This window comes from Lepisma saccharinum, chromosome 22, assembly GCF_977018435.1.
Source record: "Lepisma saccharinum chromosome 22, izLepSacc3.1, whole genome shotgun sequence".
NCBI classification, from domain to species: Eukaryota; Metazoa; Arthropoda; class Insecta; order Zygentoma; family Lepismatidae; genus Lepisma; species Lepisma saccharinum.
In genome coordinates, this window is record NC_139250.1 from 52,518,165 (window position 1) to 52,541,317 (window position 23,153).

Genomic DNA, 23,153 nt, shown 5'->3' on the forward strand with positions numbered 1-23,153 from the left:
TGGGAGCGTATTTCATCGCATTTTAAGTAAATTGATTACTTTTTAATAAATTAAAGCCGCACAAAAGACAATATTTTAATCACTTTTGTTTTTATAATTTGAGACCTGTTGTTTGAACGTTATTCTTCTTATCTTAGTGACCTGCTACTTCCTGTATGGTCTCTTCTTCCTCTTCTTCTTCAACGTTCTCGTTCTCTTCGCCTGATCCGTCATCCGGTGGGTATTACTTCTTTAGGCGTTGAATCGCTGCAGAGTCAATAATGGTTTTGCCTCGTTTATTTTTTAACTTGATCCTGTATGTATTGGGATTTTCCTGTTCAAGGATCGTCCCCGGCCCCTTGAAAAGTCCACTGAAGCACTTAGCGGGCACGATTCTTTGGTTGGTATCGTTATCAACACCTTGACTCCTGGAGCGAATTAGATATTTTTCCTTTTCCTGTCATAGTATTTTTTACGATTCTGGTGTCTCTTCTGTGGATTTTCGGCTGTGGACCCTGTGAAAGACCAAAGTGCCGGTAAAGAATCGGCTGTTATCGGTAAATAAATTTCAACCGATACTTTCCAATATCAATACCACTGACATCGGCCGATACCAATACATCGGCACCAGTATTAGCTCAGTATTGGTATTGGTATTATTCTGTGACGCTGAGTGTAAATGTCGATGGAAAACATGTCGATGGAGAATATGTCGATTTACATGCTAACCGCCTAATAATAGAGTAATAATTCATTCAATAATTCTTTCCAGATTTCAAATTCACACATTTCAATCCATCAGGCAAATTAAATTTCTACTAGGTCTCACTTTTACGAGGTCTAATATCTTTAGCCAATCGTGTTTAATCTAGGAGGTGTTACTAACTGTTCCTTACATGGAGGAAACTGGCGAATCAAAATATCAAGAAGTGGGGAATTGGATGTTCCAATAAGTTGAAGAAAGTAGAGTAAGTGCGTATTGCAAGAACACCCATACTAACACAACTTTAAGTGTCATATTTCTACATCTAAGTTTGGATCGTTCAGTGTGAGTCACGAATATGAGGTATAGTGTTGTTCGAAATCACTAAGAAAATCTTCATATATTGCAAAAGTGTGTATATGCCAGAGGTGTGCATGTTTTTGGAAGCAATTAGAAATACACTCCATTCGTTGTGTGTATGCCACTTGCAATCAGTTAAAATACGATGTTCAATTTCAATAAATTTACTTGGACTTCATTTTTCTGGTTTACACGAAAACTTTGGAAGCATGATTAGTTAATTTAATCTTATATACTTCCTACTTTCACAGATCCCCTTGCACTTAATTCAATAACTTGGTTAAGCTACAAATATAGAATGTAAAGAGAATAATTGGAACTAAAATTAAAGGGATTTCCAAAAGCTTAGAAATAAACACTACAAATCAAAGAATTGTAGAAAACTTCTTGTCTTCTCAGGGAAAGTTATTCTGTAAATAACACCCTTTAAATACCAATTTGATAGTAAATATAATTAATTATGAAATTAATTTATTTGAAAAATTATTCTTAACATTTTCTATATTAGGCTTGCTACTGGGTTACAGAGAACACAATATTTTAAACATGCCATTTACGTTATCTTTCTCGCTCAAGGCCTTCGTAGTTCCTAACAGTGAAATACCGCAGGGAGCACTACTTGGAAGCTGTATTAGTATGCAAGAGGAGCTCATGTACCAAATAGCATCTGTTTCTTACGACCCGGAATTGGAAGACATACCCAGGGAGATAAGAGGTTGCCGCTTCATGAAGGAAAATGAAAACATGCAAATTTATAAATACTACAGTCTTGGAGCATGCTGGAATGAAAAGTTTCTTCATCTTAGTTCAACTTACGATTGCAATTACACAAATGAAATAAGAAATGGGTGTAAGTAGATGTGATTCTTTTCAATTAGTCTATAGTAGTTTAATCTAAACATTAGAGTTTGACATCGTAGACTCATCTACAGTTAGTTGTGAAGTCATTGTTGAAATCTGACTTCCAAAAACTTGTAAAGTATTTGAATATTTTCTGTACCTGTATATCCTTTGTGGGAATATAATAGAAATGTCCATCAAGTATTCATTGTTTTGAAAATTATATGATTCGGTTAACACGTTCACTGCCGGTCCATTTTGCATTGTATAAGCCACAGGCCGTTGCCTGGATGTGTTGCGCACGTCAAAATCCGTTACTTTGATTTTGTTTATATCACAAGTATTTGTTATATTTTGCCAATTTAAAATTCATTTTTGTTATTTTGGAGGAGATTTTGGAGATTTTGAAGGGCGTCACACGGTGTGTGTCACTGGCCTTTCGCATATTTTTTTTTTTCGTGAGAGGCCACTGTCACACGTTGTGTGCCATGGTATTATATCACTTCTAACTGCAAAACGTCTGAAAAAAGGTATCGCTAAAGATAAACAAGAAACGTTATTATTGTTAAAACACATAACATACATTCAAAACTGAAAAACAAAGTGTCTTCTAAGAAATAAATTTGCTTTCGGAAGCACAAATTCAGACAAAACTATATATTCTTGCACACATAAGAGTGAAGATTATTTCCAGAACAATGAACGTGACAAAACACTTCAATAAAAATAGCAACATTATGCATCTACTCACAATACTGTACAGGCAATAACACAACTCTTCAATGGTTGTGTAATTGTGCAAGACAGATTTCCAAACACAGTGCAGGTTGATCTTCAGAGTCGATTGTCTTCCGAATGTTGTTTTGGTTGCAAACTCTTCATCTTGTTCTGTGTGTTCTGTCAAACTTAGATGGAAGATGTTCCATAAGCCTCGGCATTGTTGTAGGAGGTAATGTTCTTTCTGATAATACCACCATCACTAGAATCGTTTCCAGTATCACCGACACCATCATCGTCTTCACCATCTGAGTAATTCGTCATATCAGTGCATCATAAGTTCTATGCCAAGAGCCTTCCAAATCTTAACCAGGGGGAGGTTTCGGGGAGGCTGAAGCCCCTCCCCCAGAAATCCTAAAATATCAAATTTAAATAGTGTATTGTGATAGTTAATTTTACTTCATTAGCAGAATCTTTAAGAATAAGTTGTATATACTGAGAAATTCTCATGTTCAATGCTTCTATACCTATAGATTTTCGTCTGTAGATGGCAGCTACTGATAAGGGAAGAGCCCGCCTACCCCAAAACAAAATCCTGGCTAGGGGCCTGGAATCAATACAATTTTCACTGGAGATGTCGAAATGATGTTTGGGCAATTTTATGTAACATTGCTTTTTTCAATGTCCTCTTGTTTACCCTGTTAGTACATTGTCCCTTTTCCGTCGGCGGCCCTGCAATATATGGTTTCATCGAAACAACAAAAAACGCGTAACCACGAACCCAGTCGTGTAAATCAATGCAGTAGTATGTTCCTCAAGAGGCCGGAACGAATACAACCTCCCAAGCCAATAAGCAACTCACAACTGGCGAATGCTAACTAACATTGTCACTGACACACACCGTGTGACGTCGGCTTCTCTAGGTAAAAGCCGATGACACATGGTGTGTGCCACCGGCACTGAACGTGCTTCATCAACGACACACGGTATGTGTCACCGGCACTGGACGTGTTAAAATAATATACTATATTAGTGGAGTTTCGAATACCTAGGAAACTTCTTAATATAATATTAGTATGCAATAATAAAAGAATTCATGAAGGTATTAATATGTCTGACAAATTTACAATTAATGGTTGGTTATACAGGGTGTATCGTAAGTGATGTTCATAAATAAAACCAGAGATACATCGCGTTAAACCGAGACGAAAGTTTCTCTTCCACTTTTCCGAGAGATGCTCAGTCTCGGAGGTAAACACCACCGAAAGTGTGGAAAAGTACAGTTCACACCTCTGTAGGACGAGTACTATGACACTTAAAAAAGGCGGTTCCAAAGAAATCATAAAGGAACAGAAGGGATTCGCTCTTGTAGATCGCGGTATTATGAACTTTACGCACACTGCTAGCACTTTGTTCGGGATACAGCAGTGTTGCAATCCCGTTTCATTCGAGATCTTCGAGATTGTGTATCGGAGTAGAGACAACCCACACATCGTCGTAAATCGAGGAATATTTTTGGAAAATGGAATTTCTATGGTATCTTCACAAACACTGTTCCCAGCATGACAGGGGAAAGATAGAAGGGAAGACGTAAGGTTTGGTCAACTGAATGCGAAACGCGTTCTTTAAGCAATGTGTTGCATTGACTTTGCTTAGTGCAGCTTGGTCAGAATAAACTGCTCTTGTGGCGCTGTAGTAGAATTATCAACGTGCACAGGGGAACCGTGGATGAGTCAGCTGTTCCTGCTCGTGTGCTGCAAAATTGTTTCACTGTCAAAAGCTCTTTCCTGTTTCAGTGGAAAATGTTTAATCTCATAATGAAAGGAAAAACTGTACATAGTTAAAGCAGAGAAGTAATATTTAACGTTGTTGAATTTTTGAAGGGAAGTTAGCTACAAAGCGTGCAGCGTCTGTTGTAATAATACGGATACGGCGTAAGGGAAGGGAAAAATTTGAAGTACGAAGAGGGCAGTGAGTACTGTTATTTTCTTTAATAATAATTATTTTCTTGATTTGACATGCTTCTGACGGTCATTAAAAGTAAACATCTGTTAGATAGATTACAACTGATTTTCTGCATGTGGTCGTTGGATATGCTACCTTCTTTGCAGGACTGGCTCGAGGTAAAATTTTCACACGGGCGAGTTGGGACTTTGCCGCCCTCTAAGGACACAGTGCAGGCACATAGAGGTTCGGTTCCTACTTTAACCCTAGGAGTACCGTAGAGAAAAAATAGCATTTGGTACCACCGGGGTCTCTCAGACCCAGTATTATAAATTGTGATATTTATCTGAGAGAATTATAACAATAAACAGATTTTGATTTAAGAACCTTTATTTTATGTGATTATGTTTTGATTTATTTTATTGTTGCACTTTATTACATTTTGTTACAATTACAGTTCTACTATTTTCTGTTTTATTACATTATCATTAGTCATTTCATTTATTTCAGTTTTGCTACAAAGATATTCACACGATTTATTACACTTTATTCCGTATTGTAACATTATTATTTTGTTTTATTACAATTTTAATTTTATTTATTTTTGTTTATGGTTTCATTACACTGGTACAAGAACTACTGCACAGTAGGTAATTTATCATCTTCATCAGAATTTAGCACGTCTTCTATAAGTAAGACTGCTATATCGATTTCACATAGTGGTCGAGCCATCTTGCTGACGCTGGCGAAAATTTTGTGTTTGAGTTTGCCAGTAGACTTCTACAGAATATAATAGCAACTGGCATCAACTGGGCTTTAATGACCCACTGATATTTTCCATTAGAATATGTAGATGGTGCTGTGGAAATGGTGCTCGTTGCCCTGAAATAATTTTGCTATTTGTCGTAGTAACAATGTTTCTTGTTCCTTCTGCGGATGAGAATGAAGAGGATGCTGTTATCCCGTCTTATTCTTCTACCGAATATGAGGGCATAGACATTGATATCACTAGTTTCAACCAATCCTTCTTGATTAGTCCAGTTGCATATTTCCTCCAGCATTTGGCGTCGGAAGAAAGAAGAACTTTCACTATTGCGTTCTCGTTTGGAAAATCGGCTCGGTCCTTGTTTGTTCTTGATAACATTGCATCTGCTAGCTCTGCCGGAAGAACCTGAATTAGGTTCTGCCAACCATACTTCTTCACCATTTTTTTATAGATAGGAGGTCGCAAGGCTAGAGGTGGATTGGTTGAAACTGGTGTCATCAATGTCTCTGCCCTCACCTTCGGAAGAAGAATCGGAAGGATAACAGCATTCTCTTCATTCTCATCCGTGGAATAGACAAATTCACTTCCATTGTCATCTTCATCAGAATTTGAAAAGTGTTCTTGAAGTAAGTCTACAATTACGTTTTCCCATTGTGGTATAGCCACCTTGCTTACACTGGCGAAAATTTAGAAAACTGAATGAAGAAATAAACGTTTCCGTTTTAGTGATTCTCTGTATGACACAAATTGTGCGCTGGTCTCACTATTATTTGTTATTATGTGCAAACCACTTGCGCGATCAAAAAGAGAAGGCGCGCATCAAGTTGATGACCGCCCGCTACAAATAAGACAGGAATCTAATTGGAAGCAAAAATGTTATACAACAAGAAACCTTGTTAGTACTCCAAATAGTAAAATAATTTCAGGGCAACGAGCGCCAATTCCCCAGGGCCATCTACATATTCAAAAGAAAATATGATTGGGTCTCAAGGACCTAGTTGGTACCAGTTGCTATTATATTCTGTAGAAGTTTACTTGCAAACTCAAACACGATGATAATCTCAACATTTCATCTTCACCGAAACTGCAGAAAAGTCCAATGACCTCATAGTCCCTGCAAAATTCCTTGCAAAAGTATAGACATATGAATTCAGAGACCCGGTTGTTACTCGGAGGGTTAAACTTTATGTCGTCTCTATTTGCTTTTCTGTGCATAAAGTGGACCTAAAACATAAACTCAGAGAAACAAATTAGGTTTTGCTCCAATGAATGATGATCCTCGGCTAGGCGCCCGGATAGTCGCCTGACCCTGCTTGTTTGATGTATGTTAATGACGTAATTTTTTTCACTATTATCAGTGGAGCGAAGAAGAAAATTTATACTAAATATTTTGCAAATCGACAAAGTATTGAATATTGTAGATCGGTATTTCTATGATTATTGTGATTTTGTCAGGTTGTCGAATCTTGAATATTCTATATCCAATTCTCGTGATCGACGGAAAATTCACCGAAGTATTTCCAATTTATATAAATTAACATTTTTGATATTTTTCATGACATGAAACTCTCTCATAGCCTCATTATCAGGGCTTATTATATCGAAATATGTTTAAGTGTATAACTTGGGTTGCCAACACATTTAGCATCATTATGTACACAAAAGCGGGTGCGAGTATTTTAGAGGGTTGATAACACTTCTTCTGGACACGAGTCTGAAGTGCACACCCATAAAGTAAGATCACGAGCAGCCACTGACGGAAACACGATAGACAAAACCGGGATAATTTTAGAATGGTTGCGTTGCCGAAGGGCAATTGGCATAGCAGCGCTAACAGCAAATGCAAGCAAAATGATCGTTGGCTGACGAATGTTATGGACAAAGGTGTTTAGCTGTGGTTGGCAGTTTGCAAAGGATGGAAAGAGTATGATGTGTGAAGGGAGTGGACCAGGGCCTATGAAAAATCTTTCATCCCACCTTTGTGACGAAAGAAACACCCGTACATAAAAGAGAATACGTAAAATGAAAGAAACAATACCAATACATATAGTGGTAAAATGAATTGTGCTTTCCGATGGTCACGAGAGTTGAACCCTCAACCTAGTGAATGTAAGCCGAATACTTTACACGTGAGAACAGTGACACAGTAGTGCTGAGGTGTGAATGCAGGATATAGGCGCGATACCTACGTACATACCGTAAAGGAACTCCCGTGCAGCGTTTGAGATCGAACCAAGAACCTCTAGATTGTATTGGGTGATGTAGCTATTCCTCATTCATCTTTCAGATGGTTATCACTCGCTTCGCCTAAATGTGATAAATGCAAGAGATTACATTTAAAGGAATGGTGTTAGAAATTAACTTGAGTTAGATATGGGTTTTATTCTTTCCATGACTGAATCGATATGGATTGGTTTAGAAAAGGATATTATGCCTTAAAATAGATGAAGATTTTTCCTATACTTGTTCGCTCAAATATCACTTGTCTGACCTCCCTGTCAGACAACGATTCAATCACACACCATCGTCCAATAATCGTTCTACACCTTGCTTATCTCTCACAATCCACAGACCTTACTCTCTCTCGTATTCTTGCCAACTGACTTCTCTTTCTGACAATTCCAACACTCCAAGCCTCCTCGTCTCCCCAGTCACTCACCTAACGTTTGCCTAATTGCTTATTCCGAATTCCTTTCTCTGCTTCCTGCTATGCTAAGACTTTATACTTCTTACCCAATATCTTGGGTATTATACGCTCCTCTACCCATTAAAGAAAATCTTTCGATTTTCACTTATAAAGATGAAAGATTTAAAGTTGTATTCCATATCAATTCTTTCTATGGAGAGAATTTTATTATAAAATATTGTTCCAAAATTATTGACGTAACATACCGCAACCGAAAATATGTAATTTGAGTAATATAGTTCTCGAAAACGGAAAAGGAATGGAGAAAAATAAACAATAAATAAACTAAATAAATAAACAATACTTGTCAGCGTATGAAAGGTGAACACTGACATGTGAGTTTATTATATCTGACTCATGTATGAAATGATTGAGAGTCTTACGTCACACACGTTGACGTTAGGATTGTCCATGCATAAAATATGTAAACACACAAGACGTGACACAATTATAAGGTAAATGTTCCATCATCATTGACCTAGTTAAAAGGTTTACGGCACAGTAACACAGTAAGGAAACAGTATGTAAACAATCCTATAAACACTGACATTGCACAATACTATTAAATATTTTGAAGTTAATATTTACAAAATCAGCAACGTTTGTAATACTCATCCGAGTTACACTTTCACACATATGTCATATTGTCGATGTAAATTTCACCGTCTCTTAATTTAGTGTATCATGTAAATATCGCTGTATTTTTTTTATAATATATGTAAACTATCACAGTAAATATTTAATTAGAAAATTTGAAGTTAATCAAAATATATACACTGTTTCAGTAACTGTCCTTGAGTAATAATATATGTACATTAATTTATGTTTTTGAAAATAAGAATGTAATTGTGTTCGATATATGAAATCACTAATATTTGTCAATAAAATCATCCTTGAATGATCCTGGTTTCCACAAAGAGTTCAAGTAAAACACCATAATTTTACTCTTGTTAACATCACTTAATAGTCTCTGCGTATAGCAATGAAGTTCCTTCTTGAACCAAACCACATAAAAATGTATATATTAGTTCCTTCTGGCTGTGAAAAATGTTTTTCAGTCTGGTGCATTAACTTTGCAGCTACAAATATTGTCATTTATGTAAAACCTACAGTAGAGAACTGTATATCGTCGTTTGTGAATGTGAAGTATTTAGTTGTATGTAAATATTACTTCAAATTGATGTAATCAGCGTTGAATATCAGGTCTAACTACTACTTGACTTCAGTAGGAGTTAGTTAGAATATAATGAAGGAGATCCGTGTTAAACGATTTGGTGCTTATCAACTGATTTCGCTGAACTGCGTAATTAAAACTGATGGAAAGTCTAAAAGTAATTCATTTTTCCACGTGTCGAAAAATTAATAGAATTATCTCAAAAATAAAATTCTTGAGAAATTAAAAAAAATCGTAGGACAAATAATTCCTCTGCGTCCTTCAGGTGTAAATCGTGTTGATGTCTTATTTCTCCAAGGCTTTAGCTGGTGACCATCTCTGGACGTTGATATCTGAGAAAAAGCTGAACTGAGGACTTTTAACATGGTTTCATAATATTGCTAAAATGTTCATTTCACCGTTAAAATTTGAATTATGTATGGCAATTCAGGTATGTTTGGGAAAGGAAATTTGCATCATATACCGAACAGGCATTTCCTTCTGATCGTTCCTGAAAAGTTTGTGAGAGAACTTAATATGTCGGTATGTGTAGAGGTTTTGTTGAGACAAGGGCGCCTCCAAGTCACCCTTATTTTAAGAAAGTAGTACTTCTAAATATTACAAGTAAGATCACTCATGATCGTAACTGTATGTGTAAAATACTACTTATTTATCTTATCCTTTTAATTGACTTATTAATCTTCGTACTAGATTTCAAATCCAGCGTTTATGTAAAGTTATATAAGAAAGATATATAAAATAATTAAATCTCAATGTGAAATGCGAAGTCGTAATATTTATATTATTTCCATGTGATGCATTTTATTTAAGATTCATATTTATCAAAGAACCAAAATATTCACTATTCTCTTCGTATTATTATTATATATATTATAATTATTATTATAGCAATTCTTATTTAGTTATTATTGATCTGTAGCTCGTTTAATTGACTAATTTACTGGCTGTATGCATATTCAACTCTTATTATAACTGTTCTCTTTATTCTAACGTTGTTTAAACTGATAATGTCATATTTCTGTCATTTATTTAATTAATAAAATTATAATTGTAATTGTAACTTCAATTTAACAATTGCAATATTAAAATGTGTAACTGTTTATACCTTATTTTGACTAACCACGCAAAATCATAGAGAATTTTAATTATCATTTTTCCTAACCGTATGTGCATAATACATTTTATTCATAAAAACATACTAAAATATATTATTGTTTATAATTTGTAGTTCAGAAAAGATTATTTCCATCAGTTCTCTTCAGGCCTACATAAACATGAGGAAAATTCCTTGCGCGCAATTTATATTTATCAACATTCCCTTTCTCCACTATTGGTGAATACAATAATATTAATTATTATTATTTCGCGCTTTCCTGTACTTGTTCAGTATTATGAAACGTTGATATCTACGAGTTATAACTAATGATTTTAGTGTGGTAATAACTAGTTTTATACTGCTCTGCTATTAAGGCCTAAACAATAATATTTCACATAATTTTAGTGTTTTTCATTTTAAAAAAATTATTTGCAAGATAAAAATGTATTTAGTGCATCAGAGTAGTGAAAAGGAAGTTATGTACAGGGTAAAATATATGTTCTCACTCATTCACTCCTGACTGTTCCTGTTCTTCATTCTCATCTTCACCATTTACATTCTCATCGCCGCTACCGTGTACCGAGGTGTATTTTATTTATTTATTTTATTTATTTATTATTTGAAGTAGGGTTACACTTATGCTTACAGTATTTTTACACGGATTATCTTACTATAGAAACAGCTTTTTTGCCCTGCATGGATTAATTTAAGCTATACATTTCTGCTAACTGTTTATGAATGTATAAAATGCGGAAAAATATAAGTGTGCCTATATAATTGAAACACACGAGGAATAAAAATATACAAGGAATAAAAAGACACAAGGAATAAAAATATACAAAGAGTAAAAACACACAAGAAATAGAAATTAGGTAAGTATATGTGAAGGAGGCAATGAGGCAAATGAGGCACGGGGTCAGTATTCGTAGTAATAATTTAATCTGTTGTTTATATTTGGCTAAATTTCTCTCCTTTTTGCAAGTTACAGGCAGTTGATTCCACGCCTTACTTGCCAGCGATGATATGGATTTTGATATGTATCTTGCCTTGTTACCTTTTGGTACCCTTATTCTATTGGTGTTATTAGATCGCAGATTGGGATAATGCATGTTACTACATATACTACCTTGCCGCTTAGTAAATGGTTGTGTGTGTGAATTGCCTGATGAATTTTAAGTACGAACGCATATTTTCGTTTGGATTCAAGCGTGGGTAGTTGCAGTTCTTCCCTGTCGATCGTGAAGTCATGTGTGGTGTATTTCATATACTACGAATTTCCCAATTTTGCATTTTTGTTTCTAATTTTTGGTGCTATTTATGTTAATCCCATAGAGTATAGACGAACAATATTGAAGAAGCGGCCTAATAAATGCTTTGTAGAACGCTAATTTGTGAGCAAGGTGTACATATTTGCAGATATATTGAAACTGTTTGATTCTAGTTGCTGCACGTACACACATAATATTCACATGTTGTGACACCAAGATATTTTAGACTCTCACTTCGTTATACATTCGAATTACCTATTTTAATATTTTCAAATTGCGTTATGTTATTGTTTTCCATGGATAATATTAATACTTGAGTCTTAGACTCGTTCACTTTTAACAGAATATTTGCAATTACTTTTTCTAATTTGTTAGATTCGCAGTACATGAGACAGTCGTCTGCGTATAGATACAATTCAAAGCCAAATTTCCTGCTTGCGATATGATATACAAACATGTTAAAAGGTTTTGGGCCCAGAATAGATCCCTGAGGTAAACCGAGAGATACATTCAGACCGTACGAAATCGAGAGGCCAACTTTTGTATCGATACTCCTATTGTGCAAATAGCTTTTAATCCAGTTGCATGCAGTAGCAGAAAAATTAATTGCTGATATAATTTCTGTATTAATAACTTTGGTTGAACACTGTCGAATGCTTTAATGATATCTAGTGAAATTATGCCTATGTATTGCTTTCTTTGCGATCTAATACATGCCGCCAGTTATGTAACAGTTCATGCAGGAGTAATACTGTGCAGGAGTGATTTTTCCTAAAAGCGAATTTTCTGTTAGTAATTAGGTTGTTACAATGTAAGTATTGTTCTAATTGTTTATCTATTACCTTTTCAAGAATCCGACTTAATGAGGAAGTTAGGCCGATAATGATTTAATTGCGTTGGGGACACCCCTTTAAATATAGGTGTGACCATTGCATGTTACCAGCTGTTGGGAAAGATTTCGCTTTAAATGGATAAATTAATTATATCGGTAAGAGGTTCTGTAATCTATGGGGCGAGCAGATATAATATTCGATTACTTATTCCATCGAAATCTGTACCCTTTCTGACATTAAGTTTTTGAAGGATTTTCAGTACGTCATCATGTGAGGCGGGTGTAAAATTGAAGCTGGCTTCTCTAGATTGAATGGAGTTTTCAATTTACTTGCTAGTTTCATTTTTCTTAAGCGTTAAATCATTTGTGAATATATTCTATATTGACCTTCCGACATTAGCAAAGTGGTAATTCAGGACATTCGACACCCTCGGAGCTTCCGTAATTATTTCAATATTGTGTTCAATAGATGTGATGATTGGTTTTTACCGTCATTTCCCTTTAAAAATTCAGATGTATTTAACATTTCTCCGATAGTTATTTGAATACACTAGTCGTGAATTAACTTCCTCGATCCGTATCTATATGAGGACAACCCTAGCGCAAAATTACATTTTCGAAAAGGAAATTGGCTGCTGTCTCACTTGAAGTATATGACACTGATTCAGCAATTAAAAATCGAGTACCGTGGTCGATTGCACATAGTATATATTTATGGCGAAGCAAACCACTTTGTGGATACGGTCCGCTAAAATCTAAAGCGATTCTATCGAATGGTTTCTGTGAGTTGAACGTTAAAAGTTCTCCACATGGCGCTCCTTTTATGCGCTTATTCTGCTGACAAATTACACACTTCTTGACCATTTTCTGTATATGATTCTTCATAAATGGGAAATATATCTTATCCAGTGCATTTTTGTATGTTCTAATGCGCTCCTCAATCTGGTGAACTATGTAATGTCTCAAAAACAGTGTTGCGAAGTGACTTCAGTATGCATAATATTTCTATAGTCGTCGCTCCCAGTTTATGTTGTCTAAAAAGAAGTCCATTTTCTATAACGTAATAGCAAGCTTGCCTCTGCAGGGACGGGTTGGGTGGGTCGCTGCCTCCCTCGTCTTCTTTTCCTTCCACAATATTAAGCTTATATTACTCAAAATTTAACTTAGTCTTCTGTCCCCCCAAGAAATAATTTCCTAACATATTTACATGATTAAAATCCTTAACAATTCTAAATGGATGAACAAATGTTTGGTTGTGTATATAAAATGGTAGTAACACAATTTCCTTAACCGTCAGTTGACTATTAGTGACCCCTCTAATCGCAGTATATATATTAAATCGCTTGGCATTGACTGGTGTGTTCTTATCTCCCGTTACCGAAATTTTTCTTCCACTATGCAGGATGAACCCCATCTACTTTCACATTGATGTAAATCAGATCATCAGAAGGAAAAGTAGAGACCGTTAGAGTTTTCCCCGAAGGCCCTGAACCTAGGTCCCCGTCATATGCAGATCTTAGTCGTTTAAAATTCCTTCTGTTCTTACGAAATGTAAAGTGATTTGTATTTACAACCTGATTAGAATAGTTATTTGGATCTTCGCGTCCCTGTTGTTGCTCCAAAATGTTCGCGGCGATGAAGATTAAAAGTGCGAACGCTTAAATGGACGGTTACCGCCATTGCGCCATCGCCCCTTAGCCGAACGTTGCGACTGTGTGTCGAGATTATTATTCTCTTTGTTATGCCAAGTATGTCTATTCTGAGCTTAATGATTACTGTTATGATAATTGGTTCTCCTATTGTTTCTATTTCTATGTTCATTTTCTGTAACTGTATATGAGAATGATGACTCAGTGAATGAATGTTTTTTCCGATGTTCTTTACGTTTAGTTACTTTAGCCTCAAAAATCTGAAATTGCAATTCTAAATCTGACTCCTGATACTGGAGTCCTGTGTTCGACTGTAATTGAGCGAGATCTTGTTGCAGTGTATTTAATCTTTCCTGGATCTCCCGATTGACCTTAGAATAACTTATGTCAACATGACCATTGACCGTGCGCTGCAACGAGCTCGCTTGCTGAGTCTTGCTCGCTTGCTCGACTATATTCAGAACATGACAGAGCTTTCATTGCCTCACATTCATCTTCTAGAATTTGGCGCTTCTGCCTAAGATATTTAAATTCTTCAATCTTTTTCAGATTTCGTAACATTTTATGCACTGAATCATATTCCCTGTCATCAACATATTTCGTCAAGTCACGTTGTAAACCCACGCTTATTTGTTTAATTTGTTCACTAATTCGCATGGCAGGGTATAATTTCAATAACATTAACTGTTTCTCTCTTACATAATTTGAAACAGGTTCATTTTCCTGACGGAGGAGTAAACGGATTTGTTGTTCTACTTTAAAGATGTCACCCGGTCCCGTAAATTCTTCAACAATTTTAGTTTTTAAAGTAACAAAATTTATATTCTGTGCTTCCTGGGTTCGACTCCAAATATTGTGCCATACCAACGTTGAACCACTGAAAAATACAGGTAACATTTGCCTTTTCGTTGAGTCATTCAACTTATTAAGAATAGCTAAACTTTCAAATTTGTCAATGAATTCTAATACATCCTCGTGAATGTTACTATGAAACTGGATAGGTTCGAGAATGTCGGGGTGGATAAATCTAAATTGCGCCATGATACTATGATTAGCCTGTGCGCAGGAAAAATGATTGATTACCTTAAAATGAGCACTAAGTTGCTTATTTTCATTTCTCATCCCCCTCTCCCCCGTGGCCTTCTCCCACGGAAATTTGATAAGTTAGGTTAGATAATCGCGTAACATAGTGACGACAGTACGGAACACATCTTTAAAATATTTTACCAACCTTTATGCAACATCCTAATGCTATTTTTCATTTTTACATAAACCAATCGCCTAATAACCTAGTTGAAACTCTACTCTTATTTATTTGCGCCTTACCGCATAGCATGTTGCTAGGTCTACCTTTTGCTATATTTTCTTGATATTTGGTAATAATTGAATTAACACAACGTAAAAAGCTAACAAGTGAAAGTTCCGGCGCCATACCGCACGTACGTAATTTGAAAAGCTAGAAGGCTCCATAATTTTCATCATATTTCGAGATGAAATACATGAAAATCACAGTATGTCACGTACTGCAATGGTCTCTCATCGCATTTGCAAAAAATGGATGAGAAGCCCAAAATATGTCAGTAGTAGAGAAAGAGGGCATTCCCGGACTAATCTGTTTGATACCACAGCCTATTTTGGCAAAAATTAAGCTATATTTTCATATCTTCTGGTGGATTTAGCTAAATTCTAGATGTAACAAAATGCCCAAATATGCTAGTACCCTCGTACTAAGGTGATTAAGAACAGCTCAAATTTTTGAATATCTAGCTTGGGAATACAACACTTAGAGTCATGTGACACTGTTGATCAGTTGTGAGTGTATTTAACTTATGCATCAAACAGGTGGCTAGTTTTATTTGGGAATGATGCCAAGGTAGTTTATTAGGTATATAAACTACTGACTACTTAATTACTAGTTATTTTTTAGATACTCATATTTTCTCAGATTTAGTAAATACTACAAGTGTGTTACTTATTTAATAGTTTAATTTTATATTATTTGGATCTAAATAATATTAACAATCAAGAGAGTTTTGACAACTAAAATTGTTCTGTGACTCTTTCATTCTTCACATCATAAACGAAAGTGTTCTATGCAATAAGAATAACACTACATAAAGTGTAGTCAGGCAGAGGCTCATGGATTTCACATACAATTTTGATATTAGTTTTATCATTGACTACCACTTGTTTTCTTTTTGATCTGTTAATAACAAACATTGGCCTGTGTGCTTTGATTTCACTCGGAGTATAGTATACATCTATGTTTCCTTCAGTTACCCTTTTGTAAGGAGTGTAAGCCAAATATAATTTAAGAAATTCAACTTTTGTTATGCCCAGGTTATAATTTTTACGAAAAATCAGGAAAATCTCATTACGTCCATTTTTAAGATAAATGTTATTAATCTATAGCAATCATCAAATTTGCAAAATGCTCATCTCTCTCCCAGTCTGTAACAGTATAATTACAAAATCTGGCACATCATACTGTATACTACTGAATTGATCTTGGTTTTTTCAGGTAAGGCGTTGGGTAATGTTGTACCATAAGATTTAATTACTAAAACGCATTAGTGCATTATTGTTATTATCTGCCCTGCGAAAATGACTCTCAGACCACCATTCCATATGATGTGCTTGTAGTCTCAAAAGAAACCTGGCAGCAGACGCATGGGAAATAATACTGTGTGTTTTTTGTCAGAATTTTGGTTCATGATTCAAATCCCCCTGTCTGGTAATATGTTGCATCTTCTTTGGAAAATTTAAGTTTTCCTATGACAGTAGAAGAAATGTCTGGATAGTCTATTCTATATATCTTACTACCATGTTTTCTAATTTCTACTTGAGACAACAAGGGTGGTACAAAATTATCTACTAGTATTGTGTTTGCACCAGGGGGAAATGTTTCATTATTTTAATTTTTTACTATTTCAAATTTAATATAAAAAGTCAGCCCTGTGAGGATGAACAAAACTGTGACCCACGTACACGACAAATTCAATTTCACTATTTGGTTCATTGAGATTAACAAATGTACAATGATTGGGAGGAAAAGATTGTAATTCATATCTTTCAAAATGCTCCATGTTAATGGTTATTTTATATTTTAATTTCTATGATTGCTGTTCTGAAGGCACCTGCAAAATCTACTACATCTCCTTTTTCTTTCATCACCACCTACTCTACGTGCTCTATACGATTGTGAGATACTGGAAAATAGATAGGTGTGGAAGGTGTGTAGATGATATGTTCTATTAACTCAGAATTGGATTTGAAAGTTGCTATTATTCCAGTTTGTTTGTGACTACCTATGTTGCAATCAGAATTGGTAATCCTTCCTTCTGCCACATTGCAATGAATGTTCAAAGTCTCTATGTCTAAGAATTTAGGAATATTACCAATTATGTTTTTGATGGCAGGATCAAGTTTTGTGTTGTTCTCAAAACATAATAGGTTACCAAGTGTACTTGGTTCAACTGTTTCAGTTGAATAAACTAATTCTACGCTGTGTGTAAGAGAGTTTTGTGATAGTAACACACCTCTAGGCAGATGAGCTTGTGATGATGATCGACTATACTGACCAGGAGTAATAGTATTTTTAATTTCCTATTGCAACCCTATTATTGTAATCTGTGATATTAGGAATAAGGTACAAACTGTAGAAGGCAGGTAGAGCTATAGATTTAGGATAGATAATATCATTGTGTAAGCTAATTTTAAATTTTGAAGTCTCACTAGTGGCATGGAATACTCCCATGATATTTAGATGGCAAAATGCTTTCTGAAAATCTTTACTTCATGGTTTATTTATTAGAAATAGAGAAGGCCAGCATAGAAACAAATAGGTGGCCACAATTTACATTCTCAAAACACTGGATACGCTCGTCACTATAATAGAGATTAGAAGTAATAAAATAACTAACTAAGCCTGATTGTTTTATTCCACGAAAAGAATCAAAAACAAAAGCCATTAGTGGGGGAACATGTAGTTTCCCGTGAGATTTTTGTGGTACAATAATGGGAGTTAGTTTCTCTGAAAGGTATTGGCACAAGGAAAACGAGTATGGATGTTGCCAGTCCCAAAAATTGTGCAGCGGAGTGGGGGTGGAGAATCAAAATGGAAGACAACTCGTTTCACCGAAACAGCAATAGCTTCATCATTTATACGACTACGACAAATTGTCAAAGCTTTAAATACTTCTTGATGCAGTTTATACAATTATGATAATTAGGAATAATGTTAATTGTGTAAAAACAAGCGTAACGTTACATATTTATATAAAAAAAGCTTTAACAAGCTCATGTTTGCATAATTAAATACAAAAAAAATATTTTTCAGATGGATCTCAGTAAACCAGAAACGTTGCTAAAAATGGATATCAACTATGCACTCAGTATAATATGGGAACAGAAATTAACAGAAGGACTAATCACAAACCCCACCACACATGAAAAGGTTTTACAAAGTGTGCAAGAGAGTGCTGAATACGAGAACGTGAAGTATGTATCATCTAATATTCGTCTACGTGGATTGACTGCTGCTATGCTGGCAGAAAACAGGACATCATGGCATCGAAGTTGTTATCAAAATGTCACTAACAAGGGAAACTTGGAGCGTATCAAAAAGCGCTATGAAAGCCAAAATCTGAAAATACCAACTGTGACGGAAAGCAGCACACCAAGACTAACACGTTCGCATTGCATTCCATTCAACAAAGATGAATGCTTCTTCTGTAATGGTGGTCAGACACGTGCACATTCCCTCAGAAAGCTGTCGGTTGATCATGCTCAAGAAAAAGTCTGAGTGATGCTATTGTTAAAATTTGAAATGAAGCCCTCCAGAAAAAGCTCAATACAGCAATCAACCCTGAAGATGGTCACGCTATCGACATTAGATACCATTTGCCGTGCTGGGCAAATAATGTGACGCATGTACTACGGTGTCCTGATACCAGTGCACCCAATATATCTACAGCCCCTGAAGCTGCATCAGAGGTTGAATTCATCTGTATGATTCAAGGGTGTTTAAAGACTGGTTCCTTGAGTATGGCTGATGTGCAAACCACTTATGAAAACATTCGTGTTATGAATAATGTCGCTTATCCAACTATAACAAGGAAAGAAATTAAGAATTTCCTGCAGAAAAATGTTACAGATATTGAATTTCACCGTCCACCACAAAGAAATAAACCTGAAATTGTTAGTATGAAGCATGCACGAGATATTGCTATGACAATACAGAATGATGAAGATATGGGCTTCACTATGAGGGGTTTGTATGATACTGCTAGTTATCTTCGTAAGTCTATAATGAACACTAAGAAATGGGAATTCACAGGATCATTAGAAGCAACAAAAGAACATGTGCCATGAGAAGTGTATTCTTTTTTCAGATAGATTATTTGTGGTACTGTTGAACATATGTCTTCAGAACGCAAGTAAGTGTTAACAAGGCTGTCATGAGCATATCACAAACTGCAATATCCATGACATATAATGAGAGACAAGTGAAATGTACAACAACTACAAATATTCAGTCTACACGTGTAATGCCTCAGCAAGTAGCTGTAGGATTATCAGTTCACGAATCTGTAAGAAACAAAAAGGTCATTGAGCTTTTGCATGGCTATGGTCTGTCAATTTGATACGATCGACTTCGACGATGTGAAACACAAATAGCTGAGACGATAATAGATGGTATCAGAAATAACCAGTAAGTGTATGTGCCGGTTGATATTATCAAGGACAGATATATTTATGCAATATATGGGAAGAATAGCACACATGCAACTGCCTTGCCATTTATCAACAGAAAGAACCAGATGATAAGTCACCAGCTATGCACTTGATCAAAACATCAAACAATAGAGCCATAACAGAAATTCCAGACAGCGTGACATTATTGAAAGGATGCAGTATGCCAACCAAATCAACCCCAAAATCTCCAACATATACTAATTTTTCATCAATGAAAGACAATCTAGGTGTTAAGGAAATGAAGTCATGGCTCATAGCAAAGACATTACATGCTGCAACAGAAGATATTGCTAGTGAAGAAGGCATTAATATTGTCAGTCGTGATTGCACAGTTAACCTGATTCCTACGTGGTCCGCATACAATTCCCACATGAATAATGTACTACCACAAACCAGAGTACATGTTGCACCACTGATTTAAGCACCATCAGCAGAATGGAGTACACTGCTTACCGTTTTACTTCAGGCTCAGAGCATTAATTATGCAGTAATGGGGAATGGTAGGAAAACAGTGATTACATTGGATATGGGTTTGTATATACCAGCAAAACAGCTACAAATGAGCAGAAGTGACCTTCATCATATTGTGCTCAGACCAGGTGAACTGCACATAGTAATGGCAGCACTGAGGTGTATTGGTGCTTTTGCAGAGAATAGTGGATTGGATATGGCCTGGATTCAGAGCGGCTTGTATGGATCTACAACAACAAGTTCAATTCTTCTTGGAAAACACCTGAGAAGAGGAATTGAAGCACATTTGATAAGTGTCGAGGAACTCTTTTCACAGTACATAGAATAATTCTATGCACAAAACCCAACCTTGAAAAATGACATTAAAAGATCATTTATAAACCTAAAACACGCATTTAGCAGTAGTACTGGAAAAAAGAGTCCATAAAGAAAGCAATGCAGCAATTTAAGCATGTTCTTGAATCAAATGATATCTATGCAAAAATGGAAGTGTTTGATGAAAAATTGAAATCTGTTCCAAATGCAAAGGCAATGTTGATGAATATAGAAATGGTGATAGACTTGTGTTTATTAATAAAGTATATTAGAACTGGTGATTGGCAACTTCATTTATCCTCCCTTGATGTATCCGTCAAGTACATCTTTGCACATAACAAGCATCACTATGCTCGCATGATTCCACTATATTTTGCAGAGACGCAAGCTCTTCCAGAAAAAATCCAGAATTATTCCATTAGTTTTCAAGAGGCAATTGGGTTGTGAATACAAACATCATACCTTTCTGTGCTATAGGGGCAGATCATGCTCTAGAACATATGAACCGTACCATGAAAGTGAGTGGAAGATTAATTGGTATAACACGAATACCATCAGCCAGAACAAGATTCTTCTTAATTGCACCTGCTGTGGCTGTTCTTGCTGCAGAATGCAAAGCAACGGCAGGCATTGTTTCCAAACAGCGTGGTGGACATCTTGAAGACACAAAGCCCTTTTTACATCTACATTAACGTAATGTGAATAACTTTCCTGAGGTGCCACAGAACCAAGGCAATGTATTTAAAGAAACATCTACAGATCTCACGAATTTTATGACAAAGGCTGTCATGATTGACAACATTAAGAAAGATGTTTGTGACAGAAATGTCATTGGTCAGGGAGCTTATCACAAATTTGTTGAAACTCGCAAACAAAATAACGTAACGAATTTATGGTCAAAAATGACGATGTGGAAGCTTAACATCTTTAATAGTAATGGCAAAACAGCAAGTGTGAAACTTCAGTCTAAGGTATTGCAGCTAAAAGAAGAACGTGCAATGTTTGTGAGATTGCTATTAGTTGCAAAGTCTAGATTAACTCCAGATCTCAGAGATGCTATATCTAATTATGAGCTTTCGGTTGTTCCACGTGCACTCTTCACACCTGAAAGTAACCTGCTTTTACCAAGTAGCAAGAGCTATCTTCTTGCCATTCTAGAATCTCAAATTGGTTACCAAGCACCTGAAGACCCAGAGTCGCCCAACAACATGTGAGTTGCAATTGTAGATGGTATGGTATTTTTGCAGAGTCTTGATAAGCCTCATTGTATCTATACTTATGAAGATTTGTCCAATCATTCCCATAAAAGATTACAGACATACTATAGCTCCTATGACGAAGTGCAAGTTTGTTTTGATAGATATAATATTCCGGTTTCATTGAAGAATTCAACTCGCGAAAAACGTCTCGGCGGAAGTTCATCAATCGCATATCATATCGTTGACAATACAAGAATAAAGAACTTTACCATGGAAACATTGTTGTCTAGTGAACAGACTAAAGAAGAGCTAACTGCCTACTTGGCAAATAAAATTATCAGTCGGTTTAAAGAAATGAAACTACATGTCATTGTGGCATGGCGAGAAGAAGTTGCAGCTACTCACATCACCTACGAAGCTCACACGAGGAAGCTGACACAAAATTGATATTACACGCTGGTGATGCAACCTTACGAGGAGCCTCTACTATCGATATTCACTCACCAGATACAGATATTGTTATATTGGCTCTTCGGCGATACCCCATGCTATGTTCTAGAACATCGTGTATTGTAGGGAGTGGTAAGACGAAAAGACAGATTGCTCTAAAACCAATCTACAATGCTTTAGGCGAAGAAAAAGTGAATGCATTGTCTGGGTTTCATGCCTTCACTGGAAGCGACACCACAGGAAGTTTCGCTGTTAAAGGTAAACTTTCATGTTGGAAAGCATTTCAGCAATTTGATTCAAATATTGTGCAAGGTTTTGCAAACTTGAGATTGGATAAAACGCCATCTAATGGTATTTTTGATGCGTTAGAACGTTTTGTTTGTAAACTTTACATGCCAAACTCTGCAATCTAGGATGTCCAGTTTATCTTTGACACGCACCTTCTGCTTTTAGGGCTTTTAGTTTAGTCTGGTTACAACCCTTTTATCGGACTTCTCAGAGGCTTCTAAGGGTTAGTAGGACCAAGCCCTTGCGAGGTCTGTGGTGTAGGATTTATTTTTAATTATCACCTATGTAGGTTGAAATGAAAGATCCTTAAGATCTTTTACTCGAAGATTTATTTGAACTGATGATGTTATACAAACACTTTTCCAAACAGACAATTCACCCGGTATAACTTGTAGGCCTAAACCTATTAGTTATACCGAAGTTTATAACCCTGGTCTTTTGATGATGCAGGAGAACACCTTATTCAGAGTTGGGTTTGTGAATATCCGCCAAAATGGAGTACAAGTACTCCAGCCAATCCGAAGATTGAAGCAAGATATTCCCCAACGTCCCCTGAACCATCAACCTTTCGGCAACCAGGAGAATGTCCCGCAGACTCACAAAAGTCTAGCTCTTTTATATCATATTGTTGTTTACAATTTACCATGGTTATTACATAG